This window comes from Solea senegalensis, linkage group LG10 (assembly GCF_019176455.1).
Source record: "Solea senegalensis isolate Sse05_10M linkage group LG10, IFAPA_SoseM_1, whole genome shotgun sequence".
NCBI lineage: Eukaryota > Metazoa > Chordata > Actinopteri > Pleuronectiformes > Soleidae > Solea > Solea senegalensis.
Window position 1 is genome coordinate 5,456,439 of NC_058030.1, and position 11,249 is coordinate 5,467,687.

The 11,249-nt window shown below is 40.5% G+C and overlaps 1 protein-coding gene and 1 long non-coding RNA gene across 8 annotated transcripts in view; both read right to left on the reverse strand.

Annotated features, from left to right (window-relative positions):
* Nucleotides 1-3,364, reverse strand: part of LOC122776353 (Wilms tumor protein homolog) — a 37,173-nt gene extending 33,809 nt beyond the window's left edge. For 6 of the 7 annotated variants that reach the window (XM_044036840.1, XM_044036842.1, XM_044036846.1 and 3 more), the window contains exons 1-3: nt 3,205-3,364; nt 577-619; nt 6-149 (exon numbers count right to left, since the gene is read on the reverse strand). The gene's annotated coding sequence lies outside the window, so the exon portion shown is untranslated. Of the gene's footprint in view, nt 1-5; nt 1,340-3,204 lie in introns of those variants that run through there. The other variant, XM_044036839.1, reaches the window with a different exon arrangement.
* Nucleotides 3,365-3,382: 18 nt separating this feature from the next.
* On the reverse strand, nt 3,383-9,097 carry LOC122776355. The gene is made up of 3 exons (XR_006361208.1): nt 7,353-9,097; nt 4,315-4,545; nt 3,383-3,411 (listed from the first exon to the last, which is right to left on the reverse strand). It is a non-coding gene; the product is annotated as an uncharacterized LOC122776355 (long non-coding RNA).
* Nucleotides 9,098-11,249: the final 2,152 nt, after the last annotated feature.

Below are 11,249 nucleotides of genomic sequence, written 5' to 3' on the forward strand. Positions count from 1 at the left end.
CTCACTCTGCTTTCCTTCTTCATCTTGTCCTTGTCACCTGCTCATAATGAGCCAGAGTCAGTCAGCCAACCAGCACAATAAAGTAGCTAACAGGGAGTCAGGAGAGAAGCAGACGACCCTGCTGGCAATGAAAACTCCTGGCAAGAAAACTGAGAGGAACACAGACAAGCAGATATCAGACTGGAGGAAGGACTGTGTACGAGTGTGTGTTGGGTTCACCAGCTGGTCAGTCGAAAAAAAGACAAAATCAAACATTTTTGGCCTATCATCACATAAAAGTCCTTTTCTCGTAAGCAAGTGGAACTGTGTACTTCCGTCTTCTGAACCAAATGTAATGCTGCATCACTTGGTGTGGTTTTAATCTCTTAGATCATTCTTAGATAAATCATCTTTTTCAGAACACAGAAGACTAGTAGAGGTAGAAGTAGTAGAGCTTTGTTGTAATTATTGAAAAAGGACAACTTAAACAAAATAGAATTATAAAAATAAGTTTACATACTGTACGACAAGAATACACAATAAAACATAAATGAGGAAGTCACAACACAAATATAAGGAATGGAAAAAGTCACATACCTCTTCTCTGCAACTCAAAACAAATGGACAGCAAAAATACATTCTGTGGAATGAAACATATAATAATAATTGACATTGTTACACATATACAGTAACTTATAGAAGCAATAAATATTAAGCTTTTTTTATATCTGCAATTGTATTATTTGTCTCTCACTAAAAAACTCACTTACAAATACAGTCTCAGTATCATTTAAAGCTAGTGTTATAACATTTCTTTGGCCAGTCATAATATTATCAGTGTTTTTAGCTAACAGGGACACCAAAGTTACTGGTCTCCCACTGCCTCTTTTTAATAAGTTTGTGACTTCAAACGCCAAAGTTACAAAATAACACACATGAACTTACTGATGTACTCAGCGGAAGATCAAAAAGTCCTGTGTGCAATCACAGATTTTCTCTTTACAAAGCAATACAAAACTCAGTTACCGGTTGCAAACGGATGTCTGATGGAGAGGTAAAGCAGCAGGTATACTCCCAAGACAACAGGGATTTATTGGGTGAGGCTTTTTTTGTGACCCCCATGTTGTCAGCGAGAGCAGAACAAAATTGTTGGCTACTAGGCAAATGGGGTGTACACATTTTAAAAAAATCCTGAACCATTACATTAATGTTAGTCACTGGAGCTGTGTGCTTGTGTACTAATATGTGTATTTATATATTTGTGAGGTCCAAAAAGCATTTTGTCTAGGCCTCACAACTTTTAGTTAGAACTTTTTGAGGGTTAAGCCATGGTTTTAGGGTTAGGGTAAATAAAATAGATAAAAACATAAAGTACTTCACAATAAAGTGCATAAAAACATAAAAACACAGCATATTCATACAGCAATAAAAGCAATTCAAACAGTACAATAAAACTTATGTTTTTTACCCAAAAGTTATACAGAACAAGTGAGTCTTCAGTTAAGGGTTAAGGTTAGGCACTTAGTTGTGATGGTTAAGGTTAAGGTAAGGGGCTAGGGAATGCATTATGTGTCCTCACTAAGATATAAAAAAACATTTGTGTGTGTGAGTGTGTGTGTTTTATGGGGGGCTGAGGACGTAGCTCAGTCTTGCGGCCTCCTGCTGCAGAGTGACTGCTCGCAATGATGAAGTGCTAGACACATTCCAGCACTTTAATAACAAATGGGCTGACAGGGAATGATGGTGGCGGACCATGGGTTCAGTCATCAAGTACAATATTTAACATTGTGCCTCAGTGCGACATTGTCTGGAATCATCTCTGGCTGTGAAGATGTGATGCTGTGATGCTCAGCTGAAACTCTGCAGCCCTGACGGACGCTTCTCCGCTCTCTTTAGCATCTCTATCTTATGTTTGTTTTCTTTTTTTTTTATCCGAACTCCCCTCCAATTCTCAACCTTCTATTTCGAGTTCCACATGTTGCTCTTGGAGGACGGCCTGACTTCACTTCCGACATGACGGAGCACACGAAAAACAAACAGTGTTTCGTCTTTTATCAGAGACACAGAGAGAGAGATGACCACGGTGGCAGCGGGCAGGAGCTCCGGAGCTGGTCTGAATCTGATTACCTTTGACCTCATTTTTCCCCACCATCTGACAGGTCATTAGGGGCTAAACTGAACGCCATCAGTCAACAACCAACAGATTACATCGATTCTCTGAATAGTTGTTTCACAGCGAAAAACACTCTATCCATCATTTTGTCAATTAGTTATTAAAAAAGTTGAGCTGCGATCACGGTCACTGAAGTAAACCTAACTAAAAATTGTACAAATGTATTATCAATCAAGCAAAATTGAACATATGCGATAGGAAAATGTGAGTGAAAAATGTTTGCCTGCTATGAAAAACAATTTTGGAGGACAGAAAAAAAGAACATGAGAACAAATAACAGACAGGAACTACAGGAAGTGAGTAAATCAAAGTGCTGACCTCGGTGTATCAGTAAATCAACCACTGGAGCCACTGTTAAAATTACTGGTCGACAGAATGAATGTTAAGCCTTAAAAATAGAAAAATGAACCTTGGCTATACAACACTAAAACACAACCTGTGGACAAATTTAGGAGGTTTGCATCAACAACAAAAACAGAAAAGCATGTAGTCACAAACTGTTCTCCCACACTGTGTGAGTCAGAGCGGCAGGATTTAAATAACAGCAGATACGTGACGGTATATATGTTCATCCACACAAGTGAGCAGGTTATTTGCTTCAGCTACTGTTGTGGCACCCCTCTGCTAAATATGCAGTGTTTGTTCTGGATAATACGCAGCCATAACAACCGCCAGTCCAACCGCCGGTCCAACTATGATAAAGTGACAACGTGAAGAAAAATGACTTTGAGTAATCAGCCACATCACACTGTTTCAGAACAAATGAAAAGCTGCTCGTTGCTATTTTCTTGACAAATCAGCTGTTATTTCTACTTGTTACAGTGGTGTGTTTTGGATGTTGTTCACCATAAACGCAGTTTTAATTTTTCTTACACTTCATTCTTACGTCCTGCTGACACCAGCTGCTCAAAACAAACTTATAATATTGTTTTTAAAGTGGAACTTTGCAAGTCTGGCTGCTTTCTTCTCCACAGACCTCCCCCTACAGTTTTGGAGTCGTACATATTAAACATCCATCCATGCAGTCTATCCTCACTATTGTAAAAACTCACCACTGATGATCCGAGCTCGGAGCCAGCGAACACAAGCCATGGAGTCATGTCCATGCCATTTGGAAGCTTCTCGCCATTCAAAAAAAGCTGGTCCGATCTTTACTCGTGTGAGACCCATCGCTTGGTCAAACAGTTGCTTCCTCTTCCTCACTTCCTCCAACAGCGGTTTCTCTGCTTCTTTTTTGCCGGCTCTGCCATGATGACTGTCTAAAATAACACGTCACAGCGCTATTGATTAGAAATGACTTCATGAAATATTGTTCAGTTTTGAAGTGTGGTTAAATGAGGTACTGCACCCTACTTCACATGGAAGTTCACAGACATCAGGCAGACAATATCAGCTGTCAATCACACTGTGATGTGTCATACTTCATCATCTATTTTCCTCTAAACAGGAACAATATTTACAAAAATGACATCATGATTGACACTGAAATTATTTACTGACATTATAAATCGAGTTAGAAATAGACTTCTTTTCCCATAGACCTCCATTCAAAATGGAATTCTTTTTGCAACCAGCACAGTTGCCCCCTGGTGGCTGTTCTATATATTCTTACTTCCTGATTAGCATCACTGACAAACTGGAGGACATTTTATTCTAGTGATGAAGCAACCTAAAACAAGACAAGGGGTGAGTATGCAATAACTTTGCACAGTCTCAGATTAACCATTACTTTTATAAATATGGTGTTTGTGCAGCTCTACGTCAGTGTGTCTCAATCCTCAGCTCGTCATCAAGCTCTGCAAAATCCTGATAACGACCCGTTCATCAGGTGTGTTGGAGCAGGCCAGCATCTAAAACATGCAGGACAGGGGTCCCTGAGGACCAGGATTGAGAAACACCACATGATGTCTTTTTCCACTTGTATTGTGGTCCAGCCTGTCTACTGCTGGACAATCACTTCCTGTTTTATACCCCAATATCTTCACCAACTGTTTAAAATAAAGCCACGTCCTCCCATGTATTAAGTCTCCATGTAAAACATGAGACCAGTTCTGGGTCAGTATTAGATTATCACATGCATAGAGGAATTTCCCTGTCGTGTTATATTTATATCTTTGACCTTGTTCATACTAAAACTGTGTCAAGTGAGGAAAAAATATTACCCTCTGGTGAGATCATAAAATTTCCTTTTGGTTGCATTTGATTTGTCTTTATATTCGCTCTTTATCTCCTGGGTCTGGCTCCTCCAGCATACCAGGGGGTCATCCAGACGTGTCCCCATGCGGGGAAGGCTCTCTCTGGGTAGAGGGCGGCGGTTCTCTGGGCAGACCAGTCCGAGTGAAACCGCCGAGGCCGTGAGCCGTGGAGCGTATAGGAAAAGAACACTGGCTCTGCTAATGGAATCATAACAGAGGGAGACATTCATCTGTGTCATGGTGTCGTTCCTATCAAAACAAACAGACCTGAGAGTGGCTAATGGGCCAGTCAGTGGGATTACTCTTCCATTTTTAATCATGATCACTTTCCGTTTTCCTGTCAGCTCCTCTCAGCATGCTACAATGAAAGAGGGTAGAAATTAAAAAGGGTTTGGACCTGTCTTTCTCTGTCTATAGATTCTTTGACAACCAGTCACACATTGTTCTTTATAATCTGATTATAGTGCCCTAAAAAAAAAAAAAACCTTTTGAACGCTGACTGCATTTTTTGACTGGAAATAGAAGTTTTTAAACTACACACACTCTACACCAAAGTCCATGAAGAAAATCATTGTTTTTAGATTATGAGGACACAAGAGCTGCTGGTCCACTGCTGCCTCGTTTAGTTAGTTTGATTCACTTTGGTAAACCTGAACAAAGGATTTCGAACACAACACACATAGCACATTTGAATTTACTGATGGAGGTAGCAGTGGGTCCTGTGTGCAGATGCACAAAATTGTTGATTTTCTCTATGGACTTTGGTGTAGCGACAAAGTGACGCAGACTTTACAGTCATTAAAGGCTGTCTAAGAGCAAGATAAGGTAGCAAACATATTCTTAAGTTATCTTATAGCTAAACAGGGATAGATTTACTAAGTGAACCTTTAGTTAAATTGACTAAATCTTGTTTTAAATGAGAGTGAGCCTCTGTGCGTCAGTGCAGCGGGTGCACACAAGCAAAGTCAGTGCTGACCATATGTTAGTACTTCAAACAACCACGCTTCACAAAAACTGAGCCATCACTTTAATGTGCCTGTTTCTCTGCGATCTGATAATACTGCTACGCACTGTTGCGATTCATAAACACAAATCACATGTTACATGACACCATCTGTTCATTGTTTCAATGCCTCACAGGTCCAATCTACTTGAAATAAAATCCAACAAGCAACAAGGTCAAACATCGCAGCCGTTATCTACGAGTCCAAGCGATGATTCAACATCAAAACACAAGGTAAACAACCGTGTTGTTACGCACTAAGAGGCCTCCAATCCGTTACTCTTGAAGCCAGTAACTCGATACATTTGTACCATAATGGAGCTTGGCAGGTCGTTACGGGTCTGTGATTTGTGTGGCAGTGCACAAGTGAATGTGTGACATGGAGAAATGAAGGAATGTGGTGCTTCAAACTGATAAAATGTTTTAAATAAGTGATATTTACTGACAAAATTGCGACAAGAACTCACAAAAACTGGCATCAAGATGAAAAAAAGTGAGAGACAGAGAGAAAGAGAGAAAGAGATAGGAGATAATGGTCATGACAGGTTTATAGGATTCCGTGGAGGGAAAAAAAGAGTTCTCCATCTTGCCAATCATGAGCAACACACTGAGGGAGGGGCTCACATACCAACACCTCCTGCAGTCAAAGTGTGTGCAAATGACTGTGTCTGTGTGACCCAGACCCAAAAGTTTAAGGCCCCCACTCCATCAATAACAAAATGGCTTCATCTAGTCAGGTGGAGTGCACGTGCACACACACACACACACACACACACATACACACACACACACACACACACACACACACACACACACACAGTGGTAGATGTATAGGCATCGGTGAGTGTTTGTCTGTGGGAGGACCATGTACCCATAAGAAGTTAAAGCCTTCCCAGGAAATCAGAAACGTATGTCTGCCGCCATGGTGGTCCTCGGTGGAGGATAGTTCAGTCACAGCTACAGTCCACAGAGTATCACCATCTTATCTCTACCTCTCTTCTCATTATCCTTTCATGGTCTTAACGTGTTCTTTGCGACACAGACCTTTACTGTATTCACATTACCTCCAGCCTACTGGATGAGTCTTTCAGAGCCAGATTGCATCTGAACAAAGAAGAGGAGACAGGGAACAGATGACGGGGGGGAAGAATCAGGAACCTGCTGCTTAAGACAGTCCTTTGAGGTATAAATACACTCTCACCATTTGGTTGTTATTTATTTAATCATGTATTTATTCATTTGTGTGTGAAAACATCCAACGAACATTGGCTAGTGTGGGCCACTATGTGGAGCTGGTTAGGTGATGACTCTAGACCAGAGGTCTGCAACCTTCTCCAAAAGAAAACTGTTGACATTTCGTTTTTACCAGTTCTATTTTTTTACCTGTTAACAAAGGAAAAACACCAAACTCTTACAAAGCGATGAAACCCCAAAAATGTTTGGGGAAAATTAATAAAATAAATAATTCTTATTTTTCATTTTAAATAGTTCATGCTTGAGAAAAACCTGCTGGCATAATTTTGTGGATCCAGACTATTTTGGGAGGTTTTCAATGTCACTACAGAGCCACAGGTTGCAGACCCCCCTGCTCGAGACTGTATATAAAAATGGATGTAGTCTCTGGGTCCTGAAAGTGAAGCCAATAAGGAAGTGCATTCTCTGGAATGGCCATTAGAGGCAAAGATGTACTTTTACATTACATTACATGTCATTTAGCAGACGCTTTTATCCAAAGCGACTTACAAAAGTGCATTTAAACATTTGGGTACAAATAAGAGCTAGAAGTAAGTAAGAGATTCAAGTAGAACAAACTATGAAGTGCTAGTCATAAGTGCAATACAAATTTTTTTTTTTTTTTTGTCGTCTTAGTCGAGGTAGAGTCGGATTTACTTGATTTATAATGGCAGTTAACATTTTCCTCATGAGTTCAGATTTCAATCACCAGTTTCAGGTCCTTTCAATACAGTATGAAGTCAGTTTTATAAATAACGGTTCTACTTACAGTCAGATGGTCAGATGGTGACTCGCTGATGAGAAACATAAGTCACAGAATACGCTCTTTCAGACCTGCACAGAAGTCCACAGCTTCTCCTGCCAACTCTCTAGTCAAATCTTCTTATAATGTCCAAGTGACCTCATGTTTAAAAGCAGAAGATTAGAAAAAGACAGCGAATTAATGGGCGAGTGTCGTCCAGAATAAACATTAAACATTATGTGTAAAAAATGGCTTATATGTGAAATGGAACATATTTAGTTTGTGTTAAGTGCTGCCACTCCCTGTTTTTTTGCACTTTAAGGCCATCATACACTTTCACCTCACTAATGTTAAAACAACAGGTTTGGAAGATCTGTCCAATGCTGTCCTCTTTCACACAGAAGTTGACAAATTAGGCAATTCAGTAATTATTGTGCTGTCGGTGGCAGATTACACTGTATCCACCCAATCTGTACTGAGATCCCAATTTGTTCATGTGCAAAAGTTAGGCTACTTCCTGTTACAAAGGCTGTTTCTAGGGTTAAGGCGAGGCTAAGGGTTTTAGATACAAAATGGTCTCTGGTTTGGATCAGGTAGTGACAGGCACTTAAAATGTGCAATGAGCAGTTGTGATCCATTAGTGACAAATACGTACAATATAATGCAAAAAGAAGACGTAACACACCGGCTGACTGGAAGCCTCACTGGGTTTTACCCCAGAAGTTACTGCAGAGATGCCATCATTGACCACATTTAAATGCTCTTTCACCAGAAATACAGATGAAATTAAAGAGTGTTGGTAAAGTTTTGGCTAATATAAGTACACAACACAACGTATGTTGGCGATATGTATGACAATCTCTTTGTTTGAAGTTACATCTTTTGGAAACTAACATCATTGCTGGTAAAAATGACTTTTCACATACATCATCCATCAACTGTGACCCCTATATTTCAGTTAGTAAAGGAAATGACTTGTTTATGATATTTTACTAAGTCACAAAGACCATTTATTTATTCATGGTGAAATATTACAGAACAAGAGACAGACAGGAGGCCACTTGAGGAATCTAATAGGTCACTAGATGCCACTTTAATAACCTCTGGCCTTTATCTCCTGTTTTTACAGTGTTTGTTTTCTTTCCGTCTCCCTTTATCTCTCCCTTAGATCTTCCTCTTCCCACAATGCTTGCCTTCTCTTGAACCGTATCCCTCATTTCTCAGCACACAGACTTGGAGAGAATGTGAAGATAATTCATAACTCGTAGACCCCGATATCTGCTTTACTTGGTGAAGTCTGGGCCTATTTAGGACTACTAAATTAGGAGCCTGTAAATGATGCACAGGACGACCTTTCACATCTGCCGACCTTTGACAGCAGGGCGACGTCTCAGAGATTATCTTCTCTCCTCGGCTCACTCCGTGCGGGTGAAAGACGAGAGGAGTGAGCGCTTGAGCACAAGTGATTCACAGCTGAGGACGCACTCTCTGTCGGAGAGACTGGGGGTGCAGTCACTCATGCTAAGCCGCGCGAAGGAAAAGGTGAGGTCTGTTATTTATCAGCGATGTGAAGTTTCACCACAGCAAAACATGCAGAGAAAAAACCACAAATGGTAGGATGAGATTTTACATAAGACATGCCGACAAAAAATATTAAACAGTTATGTTATACTCGCAGCATAAACGAGCTACTGAAATGCTACTTTGATTATGTCATAGCTCCACCTCTCTAATGGCGCTTTCCATTACATATTTCTAGCACTACTCGGCTCAATTCTGTTTTTTTTTGCTTTTCCATTAGGAATAGTACCTGATACCTGGTAGCTTTTTGGTACCTGCTCTGGCGAGGTTCCAAGTGAGCTGAGCCGTACTACAATGTGACATCAACAGACTGCCGGCCACTGATTGGTCAGAGAGTGTCGTCACTGGAAGAGTCATGAGCACGACATCTGACACAGGAATCCTGGCAAAAAACGGCAAGAGCCGGCTGCTGCCCGTGGTTCGTACACCATCGCCTCGATGAACTCCATTGTTTGTGTGTTTGGGTCGCGTATAAAACGACATGCTATGATGACCCCGCCCACATTGAGGATGTACTATGTAGTAATGGAAAATAATGTGATATGTACCTACATTCCGAATCTATACACAAAATAGCATTAGAACTTAAAAAATATATATATAAATAGTTAATTCTTAAGTTAAGAAAGGATGTTGTGTTAATCTCAGTTAAGTAGAAAACATGGATAAAAACAATTCAGGTGTGTTGCAAGAGTTGGCTTAGATGGAATAAATGGAAGTGTTTTTCTCCATCTAACATAAGTATCTGCTTATAAAAACTTTACAAAAGAAAAAGTATGTTAAAAATGCAGCAGAGCAAATGACCTTTTCAATTTAATGAATGAACAAACCTTACACAAATTATGTTAGGAGAGAAAACCAGGAAAAAAAAGCTCCCTGCTACAGAACAAAGTGAATTAAGAGGAGCAGGATCCCATCTCTCCTTAATAATCTGCTCATTTAAGTATTTTACAGGGCCAAAGGAGCAGCTGCACTTCTTCAATTTAAGACTGCAGAGTACACTCAGAGTGCCAGGATTGCACTCAGCAGACGTCCACTATCCACTGCACCGTTTAATACGACTTCCTCGCCAGATTTACTGTGATGGCTTTTCAGGCAAAGAGGTATAATATGACAAAACATGGCCCCATAACCCCGGGATATTCAACAAGGTTTAGTGGTGAGACCCATTTAGCTGGAGGATTGGCAAATATATTGCTTTCCTCCTTTCTCGTGTACAGAGTTTCAATAAAACGGGGCAGTAAATCAGGATTGAATTCAAACTTCTAGATTAGCGGGGCGGGACAGCCATGGCCTATAGGTTAGAGAAGCGGGTCCAAGTTGGGTGTTGGACCGGCTCCCACAGTGTGCGTGTATGTGTGTGTGTGTATTCATTGCTCCTGGTGTGTGTTTGTGTTGCACAAAAAACTTACTGGTGGGTTAAATGCAGAGGTTAAATTTCCTGTGTGTATAAAACGTACTTGAGTCATAAAGTATTCTTCTTCTTTTACTGTAAAGGCCTGGGGGGTTAAGTTTTGTAGTCGGGTGTGTTTACGTGTGGCTGTTCGTAACTGTTCTTCACAGCTCCTAAACAGGTTTTATCAAAGCGATGTTAGTCAGCTAGGGCTCACTTAATAAAATCGGCCTTTGCTGACTGGAAGCGGAAGTTTGTGTCAGTCTGCACCAAAGTCCATAGAAAAAAAACTCAGATTTTACATCATGAGAGATAAGAGTTGCTGATCCACTTCTGCCTCCCTTAGTAAGTTCAAATGTATTATTTTGTGAATTCTGTGTTTGAAATCCTTTCTTTGGATTTACCTAAGTGAAACAAACTTATCAAATGAGGCAACAGCAGAGCAGCAACTCCTGTGTCCCTGTGGGCTAAAAATGCTAATTTTCTCAATGGACTTTGGTGTGGGAAACTTCACTGACTGTAAACACTGGTTTTATTCAACTATAGAATAAAAAGGAGTGGAATCATGATGTGTATGTAGCTGTATGTACTGTCTGTCCAGTTTCCCATGATGCCCTTACCTCTGAGGGATTATTATACCACACACACAAACACAGTGTGAGCTGGGGGACACATTGATGGAATGTGAATGTCAGCGGTCTCTTTATTTACTCTCCATATAAAACACTGAGCAGTAATTAACAGCAGGTATCCTCCCCAGCCAGAGGGTAATTGACTGTTTCAAAAAAGGCAGCACTTCATAACCCAGGCTCTGTGTGTGTGTGTGTGTGTGTGTGCGTGTGTGTGTGTGTGAGAGAGAGAGACAGAAACTGTGTGTGAGAGAAACTATATGCATATGTGTTTGCATGCACGACTGTATTAAAATTAACTAGTTTATATTCCACCCCTCC